General features: G+C 48.0%; 1 long non-coding RNA gene across 1 annotated transcript in view; it reads left to right on the forward strand.

The window, feature by feature from the left end:
• LOC140899949 (uncharacterized) overlaps positions 1–5,962 on the forward strand; it is a 59,029-nt gene extending 53,067 nt beyond the window's left edge. The window contains exon 5 of the long non-coding RNA XR_013634817.1: positions 1,460–5,962. This is a non-coding gene — a long non-coding RNA (uncharacterized LOC140899949). The remainder of the gene's footprint in view (positions 1–1,459) is intronic.
• The last annotated feature ends 2,839 nt before the right edge of the window (positions 5,963–8,801 follow it).

Consider the following 8,801-nt stretch of genomic DNA (forward strand, 5'->3'; position numbering starts at 1 on the left):
GTTTATTCCTTTCCCCCCCACTGTTCCTCAGACATTCTTGTTAAACCCTGGATTTGTGCTGGAAATGGCCCACCTTGATTATCACACACATTGTAAGGAGAAAAGGAGTACTTGTGGCACCTTAGAGACTAACCAATTTATTTGAGCATGAGCTTTCGTGAGCTACAGCTCACTTCATCGGATGCATACCGTGGAAACTGCAGCAGACTTTATATATACACAGAGAATATGAAACAATACCTCCTCCCACCCCACTGTCCTGCTGGTAATAGCTTATCTAAAGTGATCATCAGGTTGGGCCATTTCCAGCACAAATCCAGGTTTTCTCACCCTCCACCCCGCCACACAAATTCACTCTCCTGCTGGTGATAGCCCATCCAAAGTGACAACTCTTTACACAATGTGCATGATAATCAAGTTGGGCCATTTCCTGCACAAATCCAGGTTCTCTCACCCCCCTCCCAAAAACCACACACACAAACTCACTATCCTGCTGGTAATACTCTGAAACCTGTCATTGTAAGGAGAGTGATCACTTTAGATAAGCTATTACCAGCAGGAGAGTGGGGTGGGGGGAGAGAAAACCTTTTGTAGTGATAAACACCCATTTTTTCATGGTCTGTGTGTATAAAAACATCTTCTGTATTTTCCACAGTATGCATCCGATGAAGTGAGCTGTAGCTCACGAAAGCTTATGCTCAAATAAATTGGTTAGTCTCTAAGGTGCCACAAGTACTCCTTTTCTTGATCAGCTTCAGTAGCTCAGCATTGCTCCAAGCAGAGGATCCTTTGCTCCCTGGAGCAGGCATTGTCACCTGGCCAGACAATAAGTGAGCACTTGCCAAGAAAACAGGAAGGGGAGTTTCAAAGTTCCCAGGGCTTTACAGGGGGAGGGGTGGATGTCTGTTTACCTGGGGTCAAAGCAGCAGAGCTGCTGGCCAGAGTGGTCACCTAGGCACTGTGGGATATGCTGCAGGTGCTAAAAGCTCTGTAAAGAGGAAGAACGTGTCTTCACCTGCACATCACTGCAAAAGTATCATCACTAAGAGCTGTACGCCTCTCATGGAGGTGGTTTCATTGGCAAGTGTAGACGCTTCAATGGTTTTTGCACAAAAAAGGGACTTTTTCTGCTTTAAATGGCAAGGGTAGACATGCCCTGAATAAGGAAGGATCCAAAATTCACTCCTTGAACCATCCCTTTCCTCAGAGCTGTCAGTTACTTACCTTGTAACCTACCCAGTTAGATATTAACACATTAACACACAGCAATGACTGGACTTTGGAGTCTGAGCACTGAAAAGAATCCACAAATTACCCTGACACTCCCAGCTTGATGGGTTGTTTATCTGCGTTTAAAGAAACACACAGAGAGGTATAAACTTCTCTGTGGCACTCTGAGATGACAGCATTCTGGGCAAGAAGGGTTTTACCAAAGAATTCCTCTGTTCTTTCTTGCCAGCCTCCTACCCAGCCCACCAGCTCTGCTAAACTGTAGCTTGATTGGCAGGTTCTGTCGGTTGACACAGATTCCCTTGCACCCTTGGATTCCATCACCTGAGTAAGGTGCTTGTATGGCAGGAGCTAGTAGAATTGGGGCGTGTAGGGGTAAAGCTGTGTTTATACCTACCTAGAAAAGCAGAACTTCAGCCAGTCGAGGAGCTGCCTTCTCTGCAATTTTGATTTAACCCAGCAGTAAATAAATGAAGGGGAGGTTTGTATTTTTGCAGCAGACGTGCAGGGCCAGTAAAGAACAACGCCTCCAGGCCTCTGATCTCAGACAGGAAAAAGGGGGGAGTCGGGCAGAGCAAGATTTAGCAATAGGCAACTTCCTCTGCGCACGCCTGGCAGTTGATTTGGAATGGGGGGCAAGGAGGGAAGCTACCTAGAGTACGAATGTCATGGCGAAGGTGTGAGTCAAGGTAAAGGCAGAATAGTTGTTAAAGCCCCAGTGTAACCACGCTTGTGATCAGTGACCCCCAACTGCAGGGACCTCTGTGTGCTGAGCATGTGGTGTAAGGAATCAGCCAAGGCACTGGGAACCTGGAACTCCAGAGCCCTGTTTCCAGCTCTCCCACTGACTTGCTGAGTGACCTTGGGCAAATCACTTCGTCTCTCTGTGCCTCAGTTTCCCGCTCTGTAAGTTGAGTCACTTCCTGGGGGCACTGTAAGAATTAGTGAGTGAGTGAGTGAAAATCTGTAGGAGGACAGACACACAAAATTTGTAGGATGACAGACACACCAGCTGTGGCTTGGGGGGTTGTAGGTTCTCCATCCTGCTTTGGTAGTAGGTTGTTGCAGGTTTTATCCTGCTCTAATGTTTTCCTAGTGGTGCTCTCCATTTTCTTCACTTCTGGTTCTTTGGCAGACACGCTGGTGAAGAGAGGTAATGGAGAACAGGACCACACCCGGCTTGTTAGGCAATCTGCAGCCCACACGCTTGGGAGGAGCTCCCCATAAACATCCATAAAGCTACCTCACTATCCATCTTCAAATCCCATCTCAAAACCCTCCTGCGCCATGGCACCAACAAAAATCTTGACAGTGGTTAGGCTGCTGGTGTGGTGAGACTACAGCTCATCATGCTGACCAATATTGTCTCAGTGTTTCCTTTTGCACCTCCATTTGTCCGTCTGTCTGGATCTGTTGTCTCATCTTGTGCCTAGATTAGGGGTGGGCAGTCTATTGCCCGCGGGCTGGATCCAGCCCACCAGCTGTTTTAATCCGGCCCACAAGCTCCCACTGGGGAGTGGGGTCTGGGGCTTGCCCCGCTCCAGCACTCCAGCTGGAGAACAGGGTCTGGGGCCTCTCCATGCGGCTCCCAGAAGCAGCAAAATGGCCCACCTCCGGCTCCTACCCATAGGGGCAGCCAGGGAACTCCACTCTACACACTGCCCCCGCCCCAAATGCCACCCCCAAAGCTCTCATTGGCCAAGAACTGTGGCCAATGGGAGCTGCAGGGGAGGGTGCCTGCGGACGGGGCAGCATGCAGAGCCGCCTGGCCATGCCTCCGCATAGGAGCTGGAGAAGGGATATGCCGTTGCTTCCGGGAGCCGCTTGAGGTAAGCACCGCCCAGAGCCTGTACCCCTGAGCCTCCCACCGCGCCCCAACCCCCTGCCCCAGCCCTGATCCCCCTCCCACCCTCCAAACCCTTTGATCCCAGACCGGAGCACCCTCTTGCACCCCAAACCTCTCATCCCCAGCCTCACCCCAGAGCCAGCACCCCCAGCCGGAGCCCTCATCTCCCCCACCCCAAACCCCTGCCCCAGCCCTGATCCCCCTTCTGCCCTCCAAACCCCTCGGTCCCAGTCAGGAGCACCCTCCTACACCCCAAACTCCTCATCCCCAGCTGGAGCCCTCACCCGCCCTTGCACCCAAGCCCAGAGTCCCCTCCTGCACCCTGAACTCCTCATTTCTGGCCCCACCCCGGAGCCCGCACCCCCCAACCAGAGCCCTCACCCCCTCCCGCACCCCAGCCCCAATTTTGTGAGCATTCATGGCCCGCCCTACAATTTCTATGCCCAGATGTGGCCCTCAGGGCAAAAAGTCTGCCCACCGCTGGCCTAGACTGTAGGCTCTTTAGGGCAGGGACTATCTTTTGGTTCTGTATGTGTGCAGTGCCTAGCACAAATGTGCCCTGGTCCATGACTGAAACTCCTAGGTGATACCACAACACAGATAATGAATAATAATCGGTGATGTGGTCTATGGGCCAGAGCGGGTCAAAAGGCCACGGAGACTCAGCCCCTCTGTGTTTCAGGAAAGATGAACTTCATCCACTGCATAATTCCCCCCATTCAAATGTGTCTGCTCCTACCAGAGATAATCTTCATGGGGGGATATACAGGGATAGCACAGAGAGGGTCTGCAGCCAGCTGGCTGAAACGGGGCAAAATAAGGAGGTGAAGCAGGATTAAAGATTTGTCCAGTTGTGGGGTGGAGTCCGGGGAAAAAAACCCTCAGAGTAGTTGACCCTAACAAGGGTGCCTTGTGTGAATGACTCCATCTGCCCCAGTTGTGGAAAACTGGAAAGTACCCTTAACAAATGCTCACATGGCCCTTCTCACATGTCCAGTGTGACGAGCGCAGCAAAAAGGGAAATGAATCTCTCCGCAGCAAACAAAGAGGAAGCTCTTGTTGCTTGTAACCGTGGGTGGGAGATCAGCGGCTGATGAGGGGACAAGTCACATACACCAATTCAGACTTTATGGGGCAGATCTTCTGCTAGTGCAAACTGATGAACACCATTCACCTCTGCAGAACTAAGCCGATCTATACCAGCAGAGAATCTGACCTTATATCTGCCCATTTAATACAACAATTATATCAGAGCAGTGACTTGTGCACTTCGTATTTTACTTCTCCGTGTAACTGAAACCACGGGCTAAATTTGTCTTTTTCACCTTTTAACCATTTCAAATGCACCCTACATCATTCCCGTTTTCTTTTCCTCGTGTGTAACATAGCATGAAAAAGATACCAGCAGTTATTTACAGTAGGACAATTTGCTTCATAGCAGGTTGGTGTAGTATAGTTTACCTTCACACACGGTTTACCTTCACACATGGTTGTTTCTTACTGCTTGTTCCAGTTTTGCATTAGGCCTGTCTACGTCTGAAAATTAGATGGACCTAATGTCATCACTCACATCTGTAAACATTTTGTACCCTTTATGTGACATAGTTAAGTTGATCTAAGCCCCCACTGTAGATGCAGCAAGGTCAATGGAATAATTCTACCATTGACCTAGATACCACCTCTCAGAGAGATGGGTTAATGACACTGATGGAAACCCCTTCTGTCGATGTAGGACGCAGCTACACAACAGCACAGTAGCTGAGCCTCTGTAACCATGGTAGTGTAGCCAGACCCTTAGTTTACATGTCACTAGTAGCACCGACAGCATGTGACATTGTAGGTAGAGCAGAGAACTATGAGTCAGGACTACTGGGTTCTCTTCTTGGTGCTGCACCTTCCTGAGTGACTTTTGGACAAGTTATTTCACTGCATTGTGTCTCCAGTTTCCATCCCCCTGTACAAGGAGGATAACAGCCTTCAGTACCTTACAGGGGTCTGCTTGCAAAAATTACATTTTGCAGAAGTGCTTTGAGATCCTCAGAGAAAAGTACCATGTTATAAAACCAAGTCAGGAGGGCAATAACCGAGAGGAAGTGGACGCCTCCTGGGAATAATCTCTGCTGTCCACACAGACCTGCACTTAAGGAATGGTGTCCACTCAAATTCAGACCCAATGCTAAGCCCAAGAAAAATATTTCCATGATTTTCTGTTGTTTTTAAGGTGCAGCAGAAAGTTGTTAGTACACAACGAGATCTTTCATTCCCCTGCAGTGTTCAAGGAGGAGTGAAATGTTTCTACAATTTATTTTTAATCCCAGTAAAAATTCACCTACACTTTTTGTAAGCTCAAACATCAAAGCAGGAACAATCTGAGAGTGACACTGACTAAAATCACTAAAAACAAGAGTGATGCTGGCTGCTCCTTGGACATGCTGACAGATATGCAAACAACCCATGAAGAACTTAGTACCGTTCTGACTGGACTTCCTCTGCTCCCTCTAAGGCCACGTCTACACGTATAGCTCTGTAGCGGCGCAGCTGTACCAATCCACTGCAGTGCATCTGGTGAAGGTGTTCTATGCTGATGTGATGCTGTGGATAAGAAAGGAGACCATTTCTATCACTGGTGTTACCATTGTCCCACAATTGCCATGGATCTTATACAGCTTGTATCATGTAAGGTGTCAGTGGAAAAGCTGCTTCAGAAACAGACTTCAAAGAGAAACTGCTGAGCTACAATTCATTTGCAAATTTAACAGAGTTAATTTGGGCTTGAATAGGGACCGGGAGTGGCTGGCTCAGGACAAAAGCAATTTTCCCTCTCTTTTCAGAGTAACAGCCGTGTTAGTCTGTATTCGCAAAAAGAAAAGGAGTACTTGTGGCACCTTAGAGACTAACCAATTTATTAGAGCATAAGCTTTCGTGAGCTACAGCTCACTTCATCAGATGCATATCGTGGAAACTGCAGCAGGCTTTATATATACAGAGAGAATATGAACCAATACCTCCTCCCACCCCACTGTCCTGCTGGTAATAGCTTATCTAAAGTGATCATCAGGTGGGCCATTTCCAGCACAACTTGATTGTCATGCACATTGTGTAAAGAGTTGTCACTTTGGATGGGCTATCACCAGCAGGAGAGTGAATTTGTGTGGGGGGGTGGAGGGTGAGAAAACCTGGATTTGTGCTGGAAATGGCCCACCTGATGATCACTTTAGATAAGCTATTACCAGCAGGACAGTGGGGTGGGAGGAGGTATTGGTTCATATTCTCTCTGTATATATAAAGTCTGCTGCAGTTTCCACGATATGCATCTGATGAAGTGAGCTGTAGCTCACGAAAGCTTATGCTCTAATAAATTGGTTAGTCTTTAAGGTGCCACAAGTACTCCTTTTCTTTTTTCCCTCTCTTGGCATTGACACCTCCTCATCAATTATTGGGAGTGGACCACGTCCACGCTGACTGAATTGGCCTTGTCATCACTGGTTCTCCACTTGTAAGGTAACTCCCTTCTCTTCATGTGCCAGTATATTTATGCCTGTTCTGTAAATTTCACTCCATGCATCTGAAGAAGTGGGTTTTTTACCTATGAAAACTTATGCCCAAATAAATCTGTTAGTCCTTAAGGCGACAATGGACTCCTCTTTTTTTTTGTAGATACAGACTAACACGGCTACCCCTCTGATAAGTGGAAAAGTTATGATTTGCTAAGTATGATTATCTGTTTATATGCATGTATCACTTTGTATCTGAAGTTATGAATATTGGCTGTGTACTTGGATCTTACACATGTGTTGTGTTGCTGGCCGACCCAACCCCACCCTGATAGAATTTACATCAAGGCTAGACAGCTGTGTGTGGATGGCCCATCAAGGACAAACAGCTCTCACAATGGGCCATTGAAGAAACTCATCCCCTCTGGATAGTTCTTCCTGAGGATGCTTCAGACAGCCAGGGGCCAATGGCCACCCCCATGAGTCAGCAAACTGTGGAAGGACATGTGATATGCTCATGTGACTCTGGACTCCAGCTTGGGTCAGTAACTTTCCACAAACAGGGGCTCTGGGCTTTGTTTGGGACAGTAAAATTCCAAGCACATGGCAGAGGATATAAAAGACCCCGGAGTCATCTCCATTTTCTCTTCATTTCCTGCTTCATTTCTCTGGACTGGATTTCTAACAAGGAGGCTCTGAAGAAGTATTGATGACCCCCAATCTGTTTGGGTGATTCCAGAGATTCTTTTGCAAACCAGCAGTTTATTCCATCTCTGCTACAAACTTAATATAAGGACTTTGCAATCACTTGTAGGTATATGGTTCCTTAACCATTTGTAACTCTATTCTTTTCTTTTATTAATAAATCTTTCGATAGTTTACTAAGGATTGGCTGACAGCTTGATATTTGGGTAAGATCTGAGATTCATATTGACCTGTGGGGTATATGCCTGATCCTCTGGGATTAGTATCTGGCTGGGAGCTGAGGGCTGGAATGCCTAAGGGGGACTGTATTTGGCTTCTGGTTAACCACAGTGGTACTGCAGAAGCCATTTGTGTTACTGGCTTGGTTGATCTAATTATAGAAATAACCACCAGCTTGGGGATTGTCTGCCCTATTTCTTGCCCTGAGTGTGGCATTTTCAGTGTAGCCCGTCCCAGGTACCCACTCACAGCAGACGGGAGGGAGTTCCCCCCTTTGGCATAATAAAACCACCTCCACAAATGGCAGAAGCTACATGTGTCCGCCGACATAGTGCTGTGCACACGAGCGCTTATGTCTGTGTTACTTATGTTGCTCAGGGGGGTGGTTTATTCACATTCCTGAGCAACACAAGTTCTGTCTACATTACAGCCTAAGTCTCGTCATCTCCCCTGTTCCACACCTGCCCCTCTTCCCTTCTCCTGCCCTGTCTCCCTCACCCCCTTCCCTTTTCTTTCCATTTATCCAACCTCCCCTCTGCCCCCGCAAGAAATTTAGAAGGTTTAATGCTGCTGAGATGCTTTGGGGTTCACCCAGGCCAGGAAGGGGCTCAGTCAGCATCTGTCTTGTAATCCTGGGTGTCTTGTGGCTGTTCAGCTTTGGGTCAGCAGCACTCTGACCCCAACAGCCTGCCAGCACCCCCCTGCCACGGCACTCGTTTTTGCAGTGTAGACGTAACCTTTGGCTAGGAGTGCTTTAGCGGTGTAGATAGACTGGCACGGCGCTCCTGATGGGGAGACACTTTATACTGGCAACACTGTGATTTTACCTGTAAAGGTTATTCCCATCCCCACCCCCGGAAAACAAGCTGTACTGGCAAAATGCTGTTCTGCCTCTATAACTGCATCTGTACTGGCGGCTTTGGTGGTCAGAGATCACGCCACACCCTGCTTGACATAGCTAGACTGGCAGGAATCTCTCCGCCAGAGCTGGCTCTAGCGTTCGCAATGCTGACCTGGGGCCCGAGACACAGAATAAGAGAGGACGTTATAACACGACATAGGCCGTGTCTTCACTGGAGAAAAACAGGCCTGTTTTTATATGGAGAGAATTATCTGGATTTAAAATCCTAATGTAGCCATGGCACAGATAGTTTTTTACCTCCATGTGACCCCTCCAGGGTCAACACTATGTGCCCACTATACTGTGGGTTTACATTAAGTGTCTCTCTCCCTATAACAATATAATCCTGTATACCAGCCTATTGAGAAAGTCCCTGCCTCCTTGCATATTTCACTTTCACTTTCAG

The sequence above is a fragment of the Lepidochelys kempii genome, chromosome 18 (genome assembly GCF_965140285.1).
Source record: "Lepidochelys kempii isolate rLepKem1 chromosome 18, rLepKem1.hap1, whole genome shotgun sequence".
Taxonomy (NCBI): domain Eukaryota; kingdom Metazoa; phylum Chordata; order Testudines; family Cheloniidae; genus Lepidochelys; species Lepidochelys kempii.